The 15,447-nt window shown below is 42.6% G+C and overlaps 1 pseudogene; it reads left to right on the top strand.

The window, feature by feature from the left end:
* LOC138764907 (NACHT, LRR and PYD domains-containing protein 3-like) overlaps positions 1–14,853 on the top strand; it is a 64,132-nt pseudogene extending 49,279 nt beyond the window's left edge.
* The last annotated feature ends 594 nt before the right edge of the window (positions 14,854–15,447 follow it).

Raw genomic sequence — 15,447 nt, 5'->3', positions numbered from 1 at the left:
TCTATGGTCCTCGTGACCAGCGTTCGAATGCATGGAATACAACAACAGCCACAAGTGATAAAAATTGATACAGAAATGAACAAACCCAGCAAAAGTTGTCCTAACAATGTGCTCCATCTCCCAAACACTCCCTGTAACCAGGATAAAACAGGATTGGAGACTCCAGACTGGGCTTTTAATTCTTTCGCCAATGCCCTAAGTTTCGTTAACTCCTTAGTGAGTGATCCATCTGGCCCTGTGTTATTAGAGATAGAAGTGCAGCATAGATCTCCAAACATAGCACACACTCCACCTTTCTCTGCCAGGACCATATCAATCGCTATCCTATTCTGAAGTGTCATAAGGGAAGTTTCTGACAGTTGTTGATGTATTGCCTCAACAACGTCCCTGGTCAAATTTGCAAGGCGCTGGACATTATAGTGAATAAGGTTGATTCTATTAACATTCTTATTTACAGTGATGGGAAAAATTGCACTAAAAACAGGAAAGCTTTCAAACCCAGCTGCAATCTCATCGGCTAATTTAAATTCGTCCGGAATATTCCGGGCTTGGCCAATGGCATCAATCCATACCCCATCAGGGTTCCTTCCTCCCGGCCCCAAGAGTCCAACACTCCTCCTTTTTCTCCACAGCCAACTCTCTGTGTGGCGCAATTCTAGGGAATCCTCGTCTCCCTCCTGCATTTTGACAATCAGCACTGGCGCATTAAGGGTTACTAGAGCACACCGACCATCCCAGTTAGCAGGGAGCCAGTTGTACAGCACTCTTCCTCCACAAAACTCATCTGTGTAGTCATTCAATCTGCTACAAGTCTCCTTAGTTTCAGATTCATTTTTTTTGTTATGGGACCTCAAAATCATCCCCTGTATATGTTCATGATAACCAGTAACCTGTTTGGCTGCCCTGTCAGGCACCCATGTGGCGTTTTCCCTGCTAATAGTAGGTCGTCTACATACTGAATCAGTGTAACATCTTCCGGGAGCTTTAATTTCATTAGGATTTCGCTAAGGGCCTGATTGAACAGTCCTGGACTGTCCTTATAACCCTGAGGTAATCTAGTGTATGTGTACCGATGTGCTTGGTAAGTGAAAGTTAACCAGTCTTGGCATTCCTCAGCTAATTTCAAGCAGAAGAATGCGTTTGCCAGATCAATGACAGTATAGTATTCGTGCTCCGGACTCAGAGCCCTAAGTGCTACATATGGGTCTGGGACTGGTCTCCCGATGGTCTTGGTAGCCAAGTTAATCTCCCGGAGGTCGTGTACCATCCTCCAGTCTTTTCTACCCTGTTTGGGAACAGGCATGATGGGCGTGTTCCACATACTGTCAGGTGCCGCCCTTAAAACCCCTGACTCCATTAACCCTTCTATCGTTCCTTTAATACCCTCCTCCTGACTGGGCGACAAGCGGTATTGTTTTCTCCATATTGGTTTCTGCCCGGGGTTGGCCAATTCTAGAAATACCTCTCCTTTTATTACTCCCACATCATAGGGCCCCGTTGTCCATATATGTGGACTCAGATTAGAAAGATATTTGTCTGAGTCTCTGTGATCAATATTTTCTACTTTCTCATTCACTACCTGGTCCCATGCTTCAATATTCAGTCTGACAAATTTTCCTCCCTCCGAGGTGGAATATCCCGGGATTTCTGTCTGCCTGTATTCACACCCTATCGCTTCCTTTACCATCGGACCCAGCTGTCGAGCGTGATGATCTTTGTCAATACCCAAGGTCACAAGAGGCACACTTTCTACTCCTAAGCAGAACCACTCCATTTGTTCTTCTGTCATGACAACCATAGCAGCTATTCCCTCCTTACCTACAAAGATAAATGGACAATGTTTCTGTCTTCCCTTCTTTTAGAGAGTCCCACCTCTCCTCATATTCCTGGTCCGGGTGGATGGTGTAGTTTAATGTAACATGCATAGGATCTAGTGGATAATGGTAATCCCCATACCGTGGAATACTGGCCCTCCACTCAAAAAACTGTTTAATCAGCCCTGGGCCTGGTTCATCATACAGTAGCCGACTCCAGAAAATACTAACCTCCACAGAGTCTTCTGAAGCGTTAGATGGGGTCATTACTATAAACTGTCCTCCCCTTCTTATTGTATCCCCTGGGTATGTTAACCGAAGGCCCTTCTCAGAACATTGTATGGTTATTCCTAGTTTGGTAAGAATGTCCCTTGCTAATAAATTAATGGGGCAACTTGGCACAACCAGGACAGGCGTTTTAACCCTTTGTCGTCCAAATGTCATGTCGATGTTATCTGTATAGGGCTGTGTTTCCCTTATCCCGGAGAATCCTATTGTAGATAATGTTTTGCCCGAAAATGTGCTCCCTGGGGGTTTTTTAATCACTGTCGTAACTGCTGCCCCTGTGTCAACCATAAATTCAATTTTTTCTCCATTTACCGTCCCCCAAATTTTTGGTGGCTCCCAGGGAGGCGTGATTTTTGATTCTCCAGGGCACCTTCAATAATCAAATTCAGCACCTTCCTCAATATAGTCATTACACTGAGGTGCCTGGACTTGTTGATCACTCTGCCACCCCCCGATTCTCTGGGGCCCATCAATGTGTCCACCCCTACCCCTTGCTTGTCCTCTTAAGTTTCCTCCTCTTCCCCGATAGCCTCTCATAGAGGGTAATCTTTTTCCCCTTGCTCTCCCAGCCTCCGGACAGTTCCGCTGGTAGTGTCCAGGATTTTGGCAGTACCAGCATACTGCATGTTCCCCTCTATACATTGTACCTAGCTGTCTTTCCCAACCATTTCTTACTTGGGGTCCCGGATTTATCACTGGCCCCATGACCTGTGGGACTATCTGTTGGGCCGCTAATTTAACCCCTATATTTTCTATGGCTCTCACCAATTTATCGGTTGTCTTGTCCACCTCCTTCTGGGACGCACTTTCTGACTTAGCATGCTCTGATTGACGATGTCGTTTGATTGCATGTGTCAGGTGTCTTTTCCACAAATCCTCTGACATTGTCTCTAATCCCACAATGTCCCTTAATTTTGCTTGAACCGTAGCAGGTAGTCCGTTTATTATCCCATTACGAAAGTGAGCCCTTCCTAAAGGGCTGTGGTCGGGTCTTTCTCCAGTCCCTGTTTCCCATAAGTCCCATGCTCGAGTGAAATACTCGTGTGCAGTCTCTCCTTCCTTTAGTTGAAGGGTTACCAAGGCATCCAAACTATAGGGTGTAGGAAATGTTTCTCTAAGTGCTTCCCAAAATTTATTCCAAAGTGGGTTAAATTCTATTTCATCCCCCAATTTACTGCTTCTTACAATTTTCTCTATTTGCTTCAGGGCCCCTTCTGCCTTTAATTTTATCATGATAGTTCTGACATCTGCGAGTGCTAATTGTTCTTGGCAGGTTTCTCGCTCAAAACAAGAAATCCATGGACTAGCCCCATTACTCAACGGAGGTAGTTTTTTCATTAAACTCTCTAAGTCCATTCGTGACCAGGGTACATATTTTTGAGTTCCCCGTCCCGTGATCAGTAATGGGCATTGATATCTCAATTTTGGGGATTTCTGCTCCTTCTTTACTCTTGGCATGCATTTATTTATCCCACCTTGTTCTGACTCTTCTTCGTCACTGTCACTGTCCCTATCAGCTTCCAATGTCTCAGGGTCAAAGGTATATTGGTCACGTTCATCTCTAAGATAATCTTTTCGGCCATAGTTTAGTTGTTTCACATCTTTCTCTTTTGTTCTAACTATGTCCAGTAGGCATGTCTATTTTTCTCCCTCCCGAGTCTTTTCCTTTTACTTTCCTCCCATGGTGGATCGTATCTCGTTTCCTCATCTGTACTACACTTTTCGTCCTTTACTCCTATTACCATTCCTTCAGCTTTAATTTCTCCTGACAGTGTTGTAGTTATCTTTTCCACTTCCTTAAATACACCTACCATTAATTCTTTTTGATCCTCACTGATCTGCCCCAGCACATTAATATCTCTGTTTAAGTTTTTAATGTTATCCTGAACCTTTTTCATGTTCCATTTCTGTATCTCTAACTCCTTTTCTATTTTCTTGGACTCCAGAGGGGTCTCTACATCTATTACTCCCCCTTCTATTTTTATTAAAGGGGCCTGTACCTCGTCTGATGTGTCCCTATTCCCGTGGTTCTTGTCACACCCCAGTGTCTCAATATCTGAATATAAGGGACGTGACTCCAGTGTCCCATCTGGGGTGCCAGAGAGAGAGAGAGAGAGAGAGCATAGCGAGAGAAAGAGATAGAGAGGCAGATACACAGAGCACAAGAGATAGAGAGAGAAAATGCCTTGCACTGGCCCCACTGGGAGAAAAGTCTTCAGATTAACACTTTCGTTTCAAAGGTTTTAAAAGGTTCTCATCCTGTGATCACTGGTCTGGATCAGATTGGGTCTCCCACCACTGGGAACTATCACTCCTTCCTTCCCTCCCACCTCGAGTGAGCTACACGTCAGCCCACAATGTCTGCCCTGATCCCGCAATGGTGGGGGTGCGGGAAAAAGGGAGGGAGAGAGGATAAAACAGGATCCCATTTGATGCGGAGCTGGAATTGTGGGCACAAAATTAAAACCAAATTGTATTTCTCTGCCCTGCCCAACCTGGGGATTTCAGGGCAGCACCGCCACAGATTGGGATTGGGAGGGGGAGTGGGTGAGAGAGGAGGGGGGGGAGAAGAGAGAGAGGGGGAGAGAAGAGAGAGGGGGGAGGGTGAAAGGAGGGAGGGAGAGAGCAAACCCGGACACTTCGTGGCTGGAAACTGGAAACAGGCACTTTTCCTTTCCCTTCTGTGTTTTGTTTCTTCCAGCTTATCTAAGCCTCTACGTTTTAAAATGTTTTTCCTCACCTGTCAGGAACATCTCAGTGCCCCCGGGTAACCAACCCCTCTTCCTCCAGCGGTCTACACATTTTCGGAGCATTTTTTGTTTTTCCAATGCCGCATTACTGGTATTTCGCTCCTCTAATTCCTGATTAATTTCCTTAATAACTTGGTCAAAAGTCTTAGCAGGCAACTGTACAGCCATAGCTGCGGGACCGCTTTCTAATGCCTGTTTTAATTTAGGTTCTTGTCCGTTTAGGGGATCTATGTCAACGAAAATTGCTTTTAAAAATGTCTCCTTGCAAGCTGGATGACTAATATCTTTTAAAAGAACAGTCTCTAAGTCTTGTCCTCCAATTGACTTCAGACTGTCCTGTATACTCTGATTGCTCGTTTTCCACTCTCTGTTTTCCCAAAGGGGTCTGAAAGTTAAATTACAACTAGAAAACCAAATATTTGGGCTATACTTTTGTCCTGTTTCCCTGTACCAATCTATGAATTTACGTAACTTTATCTCCTTGGTGATGTTGGGAATACCCTCATTTAACTTATCAAAAGTATTTCGAATAAACTGGGTGTCTCTTAGGAGTTTGTCAACTTTTTCATTAATATCTCCTACCTGATCCGGACACAGCTGTCGCAGCCTTCTGTCGTCGTTCTTGTTCACCAGGCAGGCGTCCCTGAGTACTTTTTTTGTTGTCTCAAGGTCTCTAGTGTCTGCTGTGGTATTCCACCACGGCGAATTGGGGAAATAAATTCTTAACTTCTCAAGTGTACAGACATTATCATACCTACCGGACATTTATAAGTCAGTCTCTCAGATACAATTGAGGCCAATAAGCCTGAACCTTTGTTTTCTTTCAAAGCCCAACCTTCACGTGGGAGATTTCTCCTCTTAATAACCAGTTTAGGGCAGAAAACTCAGGTCCTCAATTGTTTATAGACCACCTTCTCACTCTATTGGACTTTGCAACGACACAATAAAGACTTTTAAACTCTAGTAGTTTCTTGCGAAGCACTTAATAAATGTCATTCAAACACCTTAAGGACTTTTATCTTGTCTGTAATCACTTACGTGTTACAATCCTGGCATGCGACCTTCAATTGTGGTCGTCTAATTTGTCCGATCTCCAGTTCTTACTGACAATCATAAAGATTTTAAAAAAAAAAGAGAATTTTGTTAAAACAGGCTTCTCTGGACCTTTTTATCAGCCGGCTGAGATGATTGTCAGAAAAAACAGAAACCGTCGTCCAGTGTTCACTCACCCATCACGTCGGGGTCACCAAATTGTTAGGTCTGCTTTGTTCATGAATGAGTGAGACAAACACCAGGCTGAGTCGAAATCAGGGTTCTTTGTTCTTTATTACCGGATTGTAACACTTGCAACTAACAAAGTTAGTCGGAGAATGCATTCTGCCGTTATCAGCAAAATGGTGATTTTTTATACCCTTGGATATGTGCTTAGAACATCATCATATCATTACTTGTCCAATGACTAAAACTGTTGCTATCCTTTCCCTGCTAGCTTCCTGCCTCTCAATCCATCAATGTCTCTCTTATCTTGTAAGTACAAGGATGCATTCTGTTACTCCTTAGTACTGGGTGACTCCTTCTCCGGTCCCATCTCATGATGTTTTACCTAACAGGAGTACAAGGACACCTCCCCTTCTTGTTACTGCCCTGTACAGGGTAACTCCCTACACATTCCCATCTCATGATGTTTTACCTTACAATAGGAAGGATCTGGAGGGTTATGGTCGGGGTGCAGGTTAACAGAACAAGGTAGAATAGTTGTTTAGCATGGACTAGATGGGCTGAAGGGCCTTTTTCCATGCTGTAGTGTTCTATTCTTCTAACCGTAACAGTCAATGGACCACCAGTGGGCAACCTGGCCTTTTTTAGAGATCTCTCTTAATGCACGAGATAACCTGCCCAAATGTCTAAAGCAATAAGATACAAGTACATTCACTGTCTAACTTTCCCGTGACATTGATAGAACTCATTCTTCCAGCTGTTGTCTGAAATATTCACCTGAACATTACTACCAAAAAAAGGATTAAATAATGATCAGGCTGTTTAAAATATCATGAACAAATATACCATTATCATTAGACATCATGTAATCAAGTGAGGATTTGAAAAGTTGTTTCAATTCTTGAGCACTGTCAAAAAAATTGCTATAAACTGATGTTTACTTTTTACACTGCAATTAAGCTGTTAATTTATTTCTTGCAACCATGTTAATGATTAGTGACTTTCTCAATTTAAACTAATATTATGAACTGCTTTATTCTATTGAAGATATTCAAAAGAAACACAAGGAAGAGCTCAGGAAAAAAACTGAAAAACTGAGAATGAAGACAATTCAGGCAAATGAGGCAGTGAAGATATTCCAGCTGGTTGATCGATATGCTCAGCTTACAGTCGTTTCAACCATTCGAGATTTGAAACTTGTAGAACATGAACTATTGGCAAGAGGCCAAGAGCATGAAGTTTGGAGAGAGAAGCATCTACAGAAAGAGCTAGAATTAATCCAAACTGATAAATTGTTCTGCAGCAGTTTTTCCCGGAGTAAATCCAAATTTGGGAGTTCAACTGCTGTGATTGGAGTTCCAGGGATTGGAAAAACAACAATGGTACAAAAGATTGTTCATGACTGGGCCACTGGAAAAATATACCATAAATTCCAATTTGTGTTCTCTTTCAAATTCCGTGATTTGAATGATATTAATTGCAGAGTCAACCTGCAAGAACTGATTCTGGATCAATATCCCTACCTTCAACATCTCCTGAGGGAAATCTGGAAATTTCCAGAAGAAATATTGTTTATATTTGATGGTTTAGATGAATACAACACAAGAATTGATTTTGCAGACAATCGAAGAAACACAGAGCCAAAGTGCATGTGCACAGATCCAGAGTGTTGGTGTGCGGTGTCTGACATTGTGTATGGTTTAATACAACGAAAGCTACTCCCAGGATGTTCAGTGTTGGTGACCAGTCGCCCAACTGCATTAAATTTATTGGAAAGGGCTGAGATAGATGTCTGGGCTGAAATCCTGGGATTTGATCATGAAGAGCGGAAGGAATATTTTAACAAGATTTTTGAAGATCAGACAGCGGCAGCAGCTCTTTTCAAGCATGTGGAAGAGAACCAGATTCTGTACACTATGAGCTTCAACCCTTCTTATTGCTGGATCCTTGGTCAAACTCTGGGCCCTTTCTTCATGAAAGGCAAAAAATTGCATCGCATTCCAAAAACCATCACTGAATTATATTCCTGTTATATCTGCAACATCCTGAAAAACCACAGTTTTAAGAAGGAGAGGGATGTAATGCTGAAGATAGGTGAGATGGCCTTTGAAGGAATCTCTGAGAAGAACATTGTGTTTAAAGAAGGAGATTTGATCAAATACAATCTGCAACCTTCCCAGTTCTTGTCTGGGTTTGTGATGGAGCTTTTAGAGAGAGATGATACTACCCAGAGTGTGGTATACACATTCCCACACCTCACAATCCAAGAGTTTGTGGCAGCACTCGCACAATTCCTAACCGCAAGTCCTGAGGATATGAAGAAGCTCTTCGAGAAAGCCCACAGGGAGGAAGATCAGCGATACGAATTACTTCTCAGATTTCTCGCTGGCTTCTCCTCACAATCAAATCAGCTCCTTGAAGAGTTCTTGGGAGAATTTCCTTCAGAAAAGATCATACATTGACTGGATAGGTGAAGAAGTTCATAAACAGCTTGTAAACACGAACTCCAAAGCCAGTAAAAGGAACCTCCTGAACTTGTTCCACTATTTGTTCGAGTCTCAGAATCGCCCACTTGTTAAATCCACTGTTGGATTAGTGAAAAAAGTTACATTTAGTGGACTGCAAATGAATCCCATTGACTGTGCTGTCTTGACTAATGTCATTGAGTTATGTGACACAATAAAAGAACTTGACCTGCAAAATTGCTCCATTCAATATGATGGACTCCAGTGGCTGGGACGTGGACTGCATAAATGTGAAGTGTTGAGGTATTTATTTATTTGTCTCAAACTGAAAATTGGGTTGACAGTGTATCAATGTGCAGTTGATTCATAGTATAAACAGCATCAAGCAATTCCGTTAAAAAGGAGAGAAGCTGATTTCACAAAATATAACCCGCATCCAGAGGTCATTTTGTGGTTCCCAAAGGATGAGAGTGCTGAGAATTGCTCCTTGTGAGGGGACGATAAACAGTTATCATTTCAGTAAGATTGATTTAATTGTAATCGATGTGTAAGAGCAGCATTAAGCACCTTTTCACCTTGTGGCATCTTGCATAATTTCCCCTGAAATTTTCTGCAAGTTAATGTGTAAATTGCAGGGTGAATTATGCTAACATCCAATTCATGGAAACATTTCCCATCTCCTCCATAAAATCCAGATTTGAAGAAGCAAATAAGTGAGAAATTTCCTGTACATGGTGAGACTCCTGAGCACCAGGGGAATAAATCCAGTCATCGGGAATAAGATTAGTTTGAAAGACATTTGGAAAGTCAATGAAAGCGTTCAGTGAGAATATTTATTGTTGTGTCCTAGCCACCTAAGAATTCAGATGGATTGACTGAAAGATCCCTTCTCTCTATTCTCCATTCCCTTCTCTAAATTTCTATGTCTCAGTTGCATCTGTTCCCAGGATGAGGCCTTCCATGCCACATCATCAGTGATGCCTGAGAACATGAACTTTCCCTCTACTACCATCAACAGCCCTCATCCACATATCCACCATTACCTTCACATCTCCACTGGCCCCTCTGCCCACATATGCCACAAGGACAGGATTCCCCTTGTCGTCACTTACACCCCACCCCCACCAGTCTTTGTGTCCAACATATCCTTCTCCACCTACTACATGATCCCACTACTCGAGAAATATTCCCCTTTCCTCCCCTTGCTCCCTTCATGACTCTCTTGTCCACTTGCCCCTCCCCACAATTCGACCCCTTGACACTTACCCCTGTAACCACAGATGCTCCACTTGCGCCCACATGTTCCCCTTACACCACAATTTGGGGCCCCAAACAGCCCTTCCAGGTGAAATAACATTTCACTTGTGAATCTGCAGAGGTCATCTACTATATCGAGTGCTCCTGTTATGGTCTCCTCCATGTCGGCAGGACTGAGCATAGACTGGGAGATTGCTTTGTTGAGCACATCAGGTGTGACTGCTGCACTAGCGTGGCCACTTATTTCAATTCCCCATTCCATTCCCTTGCAGACATGTCTGTCCATGTTCTCAGGCATTGCCAGACTGAAACCACCCTCAAAATGGAGGAACAACACCTCGTCTCCCATCTGGGCACTCCCACCCAGATGGCATGAACATCAACTTCAGTTTCCATTTTAAAGCCCCCCCCATTTCTTTCCTGTCGCCTTTCGCCAGTTCTCTCTCTCTCTTTCTCTTCTGTCTCCTTTCACAGAGCCAAAATCAATTCTCACCTCTCCTCTTATCCTATCCAATTAACACCTTTTGTCAGCCTGGATTCCAGTCTTCAGTCTTTACTCTGATGCCTTCCAGTTCTTCGCTTATTCCTTGAAGAAGGACACAGGCCTGAAATGCTGGTAATATATCTTTACGTCCTAAGGACACTGCGAGACTAGCTGAGTTCCTCCAGCATTTCTTTGTGTTTTGACTGAAAGATCTGACAGTAATACCCTGAGGTTAAATATAAAATTACAGAAACTGTAGTAGATCAATTGTTTGATTCAAAATGTTTCTCAATGTGCTTGCAGACTGAGGGACAATAAATTTGGAGATTCAGGAGTGAAACTGCTGTCTGCTGTCCTAAAGGAGCCTAACTGTAAAATACAGCAACTGATGTAAGTAATACTGAGATTTAATGTGCTTGTAATAATTGGGTAAACAATTAATATTAATTGCATAATATGCAGTACATATGTTTGTCAATGCATATGCACCAAAATTCCTACTTGCTACAGCTGTGCAGGTACACAAAAAATGATCAAAGTAAACTTAATTAGAAGAGACAATAAATACAGATGACAGAAATATCCACAGTAATCTCAGTACAAAAAAGCGACTTGCAATCGAGTAAACAGACCATTTGTAGTGTTGGAGCAGTCCATGATTAGTGTAACAAGGAGATCCTCAGAGCTGTTGGAAAGAAATTGTACTTGATCCTTGAGGACCAAGTCTTCGGCCTCCTGTTCATTTTGCCTAAAGGAAGGGTAATAGGGTCACTTGAATTGCCAAACTAGGCTGTGAAGTCATGGACTTTCCACAGTGCACCTATAAAAGTGTGAGAGTATCTGACAACATCCAGGAAAGGTCTTCTGAAATGCGGACTCGCGTTCATTTAAAGGTTCTGACCCTCTCCACCATGTATGCAGACAAATATTAGAGTAATTAATAAGATTATTAGCATACCCTCGGGATTTATATTGATTCTTTCTTTGTGTTCTCTCTTGGTTACTGATCCTTCAGGCTGAATGTTAACAACCTTACAGCTGATTGTACTGGAGATCTCTCCTCTGCTCTCAGTAAAAATCAATCACTGCTGGAACTGGACCTGAGTAATAACAAATTAGAAGATGCAGGGATGAAAAATCTGTCTGTTTTCTTGAAGAACCCAGACAGTAAAATACAATACCTGAGGTGTGTACCTGATTCTGCAAAATTGTTTTGCTATTAACCAGTTATTGGAAAATGCACTTTGTGTATTAGGTAATTATTTTTGTTTCTGTTCATTCCTCTCCCTCATTTTCAGACTGAATGCTAACAGTTTCACAGCTGCTTGCATCAATGATCTTTCCTCTGCCCTCAGTACAAACCAGTCACTGATATCTCTGTATCTGGGGAATAATGAGTTGGGTGATGCTGGGGTGCGACAATTCTTCAAGGATCTGAAGAACATACAGGAATTGGGGTGAGTACCAAATGTATCATTTTGCATCTTCATAATGATTGGCTGTCCAGTACTGAACATTTAGGTTATTGACATATATTAGTATCAAATGTTGATAATTTGTCGGAGTAACAATGTTAGTGGTGCCAATATATAAATTCCACTGATAGTGAATCTTGCTCTCATTTCCCATTTCTCCTTTAATCGTTTTCATGGGTTGTCCTTCCTCCACAATCCTTGACTGACACTGGAAAATAACAATCTCTCTGCTTGCTGCATGAAGGACCTTGCTACCACTATCAGTGAGTACCAGTCACTGAGATCTCTGAACTTAAGTTGTAATAACCTGGGGGATTCAGGGCTGAAAGCACTCTCTGAAGCTCTGAAGAAACCTAACCAAAGGCTAGAGCAATTGCAGTAAGTACCAGTTTGTTAAATCATAATTACAAGTTTGCTAATGCTAAATGTTATTCAATAATTTCATGTTTATTATCACCATCTTTTAATGGACCCTGGGGATTTACACTGAAATATGGTTTTCTTTATTGTCATTTGTGATCCCCAGTCTTTGCTCAGCTAAGCTCACAGCTTCTTGTGCCAGTGATGTTGCATCTGTGCTCAGTATAAGCTGCACACTGAAGGTTTTGGACCTGGGTGGTAATAAACTAGAAGATCACGGCATGAAATTGCTGTGTGAGGCTTTGAAGAACAACTCAAACTCTAAAATACAAACACTACAGTAAGTGCAAGAGTCGTAATAAATTGTTATTCGTGGTAGTGTAAATGAACACTGGTAAATACCTCATTTCCTGTTATTTCTTTCTCTGATCCACAGGTTATGGAAAAATTACCTTCATGATTCATGTGCTGAAGATCTTGTCTCTGGTCTCTCTGGAGTCTGCTCATTGAGGAAGCTGAACCTTTCATCTAACTTCTTTACAGACCAATCTGTTGAAAAATTCCGAACCCTCACAAGGAACTGCAGCAGCTTGAAAATTATTGAGTGAGTGTTTCTGCGAATATCAGTAGATTTACATTTTTTGAGGATAATGTTTTTGTAATTATTGAAATATCAAGGCTGTCCTTTTCTGTATATTCTTTCTTTCAGCCTGGATGATAATAAGTTCAGTTCAGAGGGGCGTGACCGCCTGCTGTTGCTGCGGAACTACAGATCCAGAATGACAGTGATTGTGTGAAAGTTTCCATTTCCAAGCACCAAAGTGATTTTGTTTCCAAATGGGATTTCTATTGCTCCTTGTGGTGTCTTATACTTTTCCGATTTCTTGAGAATGGTGCAAGAAACCATTTTAGTAGATAACCCCCTGCATCCGATGCTCCCGTTGTGGTCTCCTCTACATTGGAGAGACAGGGCCCAGATTGGGAGATCTCTTTGTTAAGAACCTTGGTTCTGTCCACTGCAATAGCCATTGGCCCCTCATTTCAGTTCCCCATCACATTCCTTTGCTGACATGTCTGTCCACTGTCTCATGCACTGCCACACTGAGACTACCCGCAAATTGGAGGAACAATACCTCATCTTCTGACTGGGCACCCTCCAACCAAATGGCATTAATATTGACTTCGCTGGCATTCGTTAAACTACCCTCCCCCACCCCACTTCTTCCCCTGTCACCTTCCCCCAGCTCTGTCTCACTCCTTTCTCCCTGTCTCCTTTCACACAGACATAATCAATCCTTACCTCTCCCCTTATCATATCCAATTAACACCTTTTGTTGGTCTGGATTCCTCTGTCAGCTAGCACTAGATGTTTACAAACTGGGGCTGCTCGGGCCCCATGTATCCTACCCACGTAGCATGCCCCTACAGCCCCTTATGCACTGGACTCTAAATTGCCCAGTCAAACAGCGACCAGGAAATTTAAGGGTGCCTCTAAAAGTGACATGGTGAGTGATATGTCATGCACTCACCATGTCACCGAGGCCCCGCAGGTAAGTGGCTGAGGTAGGGCTGTTGGCACCGGGTCAAGGACGGAGTCAGAACGCTGTCGGGGCCAGGGGAGGAACACTGTCGGAGACGGGGGGGGGGGGGTGGAGGGCAAACACCGTTGGGCTAGCAGGGAATGGCATGGGCTGTTGGGAGCAGAGTGGGCCGGCGGGGAACGGGTTGGGGCAGGAGCAATGGCTGTCCTTCTTACCTATAATCCTCCACACTGCTGGAACTGCTCTCATGTTCCAGCAGTGTGAGGGTTTATGGGTAAGGAAGACAACCATTGCACACAAGCACTGATGTCATTTTCTACCAATGCAGCCATGATTGCTTACAAGTTGACCAGCAGCAGCTACTCAGTGTATGTACAGTGGTTGGCCATCCACCTCCAGGTTGGTTTGCCTAGAAATGCAGTTTTTTAAAATTCTACCCATTAATTGGCCTGGCAAATTGGCAGGTTAAACTCGTGTTACAATCCAATTTGTAAATCCCTACTGTCTGTATTTTGAGATGTTTGTTTTTCGCTCATTCTGCTTATTACTTGAAGAGGACTCAGGCCTGAAACTTTGGCAGTACATCTTGGTCTCCTATGGATGCTGAAAGACCAGTTGAGTTCCTCCAGCATTTTGGTGTGTTTTTGCAACAAGGCTTACAACCTGCTGAAGATCAGATCTGCGCCATTCAGTTCAAGCAATTCCGAGACATACAGAAGTGAAGGATCAACCTCTGGAAGGTAATTACCAGTGCAAAAAGACAGCTTAATGGATTCTTGGCAGCTGTAACAGTCCTTGCATGCCATCACATCCTATAAACCAAATGAGATAGGATCATCTCTTTGGGACCAATTCAGTGCCTTGTGTGCTCATGTCAAGAGGGGCAATGAGGATATACTTGTAAAGGTTAAAATCTTGTGTTTTTGATTTTTAGTTAATTTTGTGCCTGTCTCTTTAAGAGAACTATTGATTGTGGTGTTACTATAGTGACTATGTTGTAATAGGTCATAATATCTACCCAGGCTAAGTGCTGGTTCTCATTCTACAAGATGTGAAGGAAGTGTGAACACAAGAAAAGTTTCTTTTTCTTTTGTATCTCTATTTCATGCTTTTATCGTTATTCGCCATTATGAAAGTCTTGTTGCGAAGCTATGCAAAATGTTTAATTGTTCTATCAATGAATTAAAACTACATAAAGTAACAGCCTCAGAGTTTGATTTATTGGATTAAAGAGATCTAAATTTGGGATATCGTGGCTCATGCTTTGGAAAATGATACTTTGAAATTAGGATATGAGGAAAGTGCTGTCTACAATACTCTCACAAGCTGCACAGACACTTGTTATTCTGTATTCACAGTTTCTGAGGCTCATGTCAAAAGCATGCATCCCAGACAGTGTATCTCAGCACGTCCTTAAAACCTGCATGGACCAATTGGCTGGTGTGTTTTCAAAAATTTTCAATTTCTCACTGTCTCAATCTGAACTCCCTATCTGCTTCTAAAGGACCCCAATCATACCAGTACTCAAGACGCGTAAGGTGACTTTCCCTTGTGTCTATCAGCTGGGGGCTTTCTTGCCTACCTTAATGAAATTAAGGCAAATCAACTCCTAACTCAGGAAGGAGCTGGACCACTCGAATTTGCCTATTTTCTCTCCAGTTCCACAGTGAATACTATCTTGCTGGATAGTAGATTATCTGGATCACAATAATTTCTACCATTTATGACTTGGATGAAAAAGTAGTTAGTTCGTCAGCTTGAAGTTGAGTCTAAGTTTGGAGGAACTGTGGAGGGC

Source organism: Narcine bancroftii, chromosome 5 (genome assembly GCF_036971445.1).
Source record: "Narcine bancroftii isolate sNarBan1 chromosome 5, sNarBan1.hap1, whole genome shotgun sequence".
Classification (NCBI taxonomy): Eukaryota; Metazoa; Chordata; class Chondrichthyes; order Torpediniformes; family Narcinidae; genus Narcine; species Narcine bancroftii.
The sequence above is the reverse complement of the archived record's forward strand: the minus strand, read 5'-3'. Positions and strand labels throughout refer to the sequence as shown.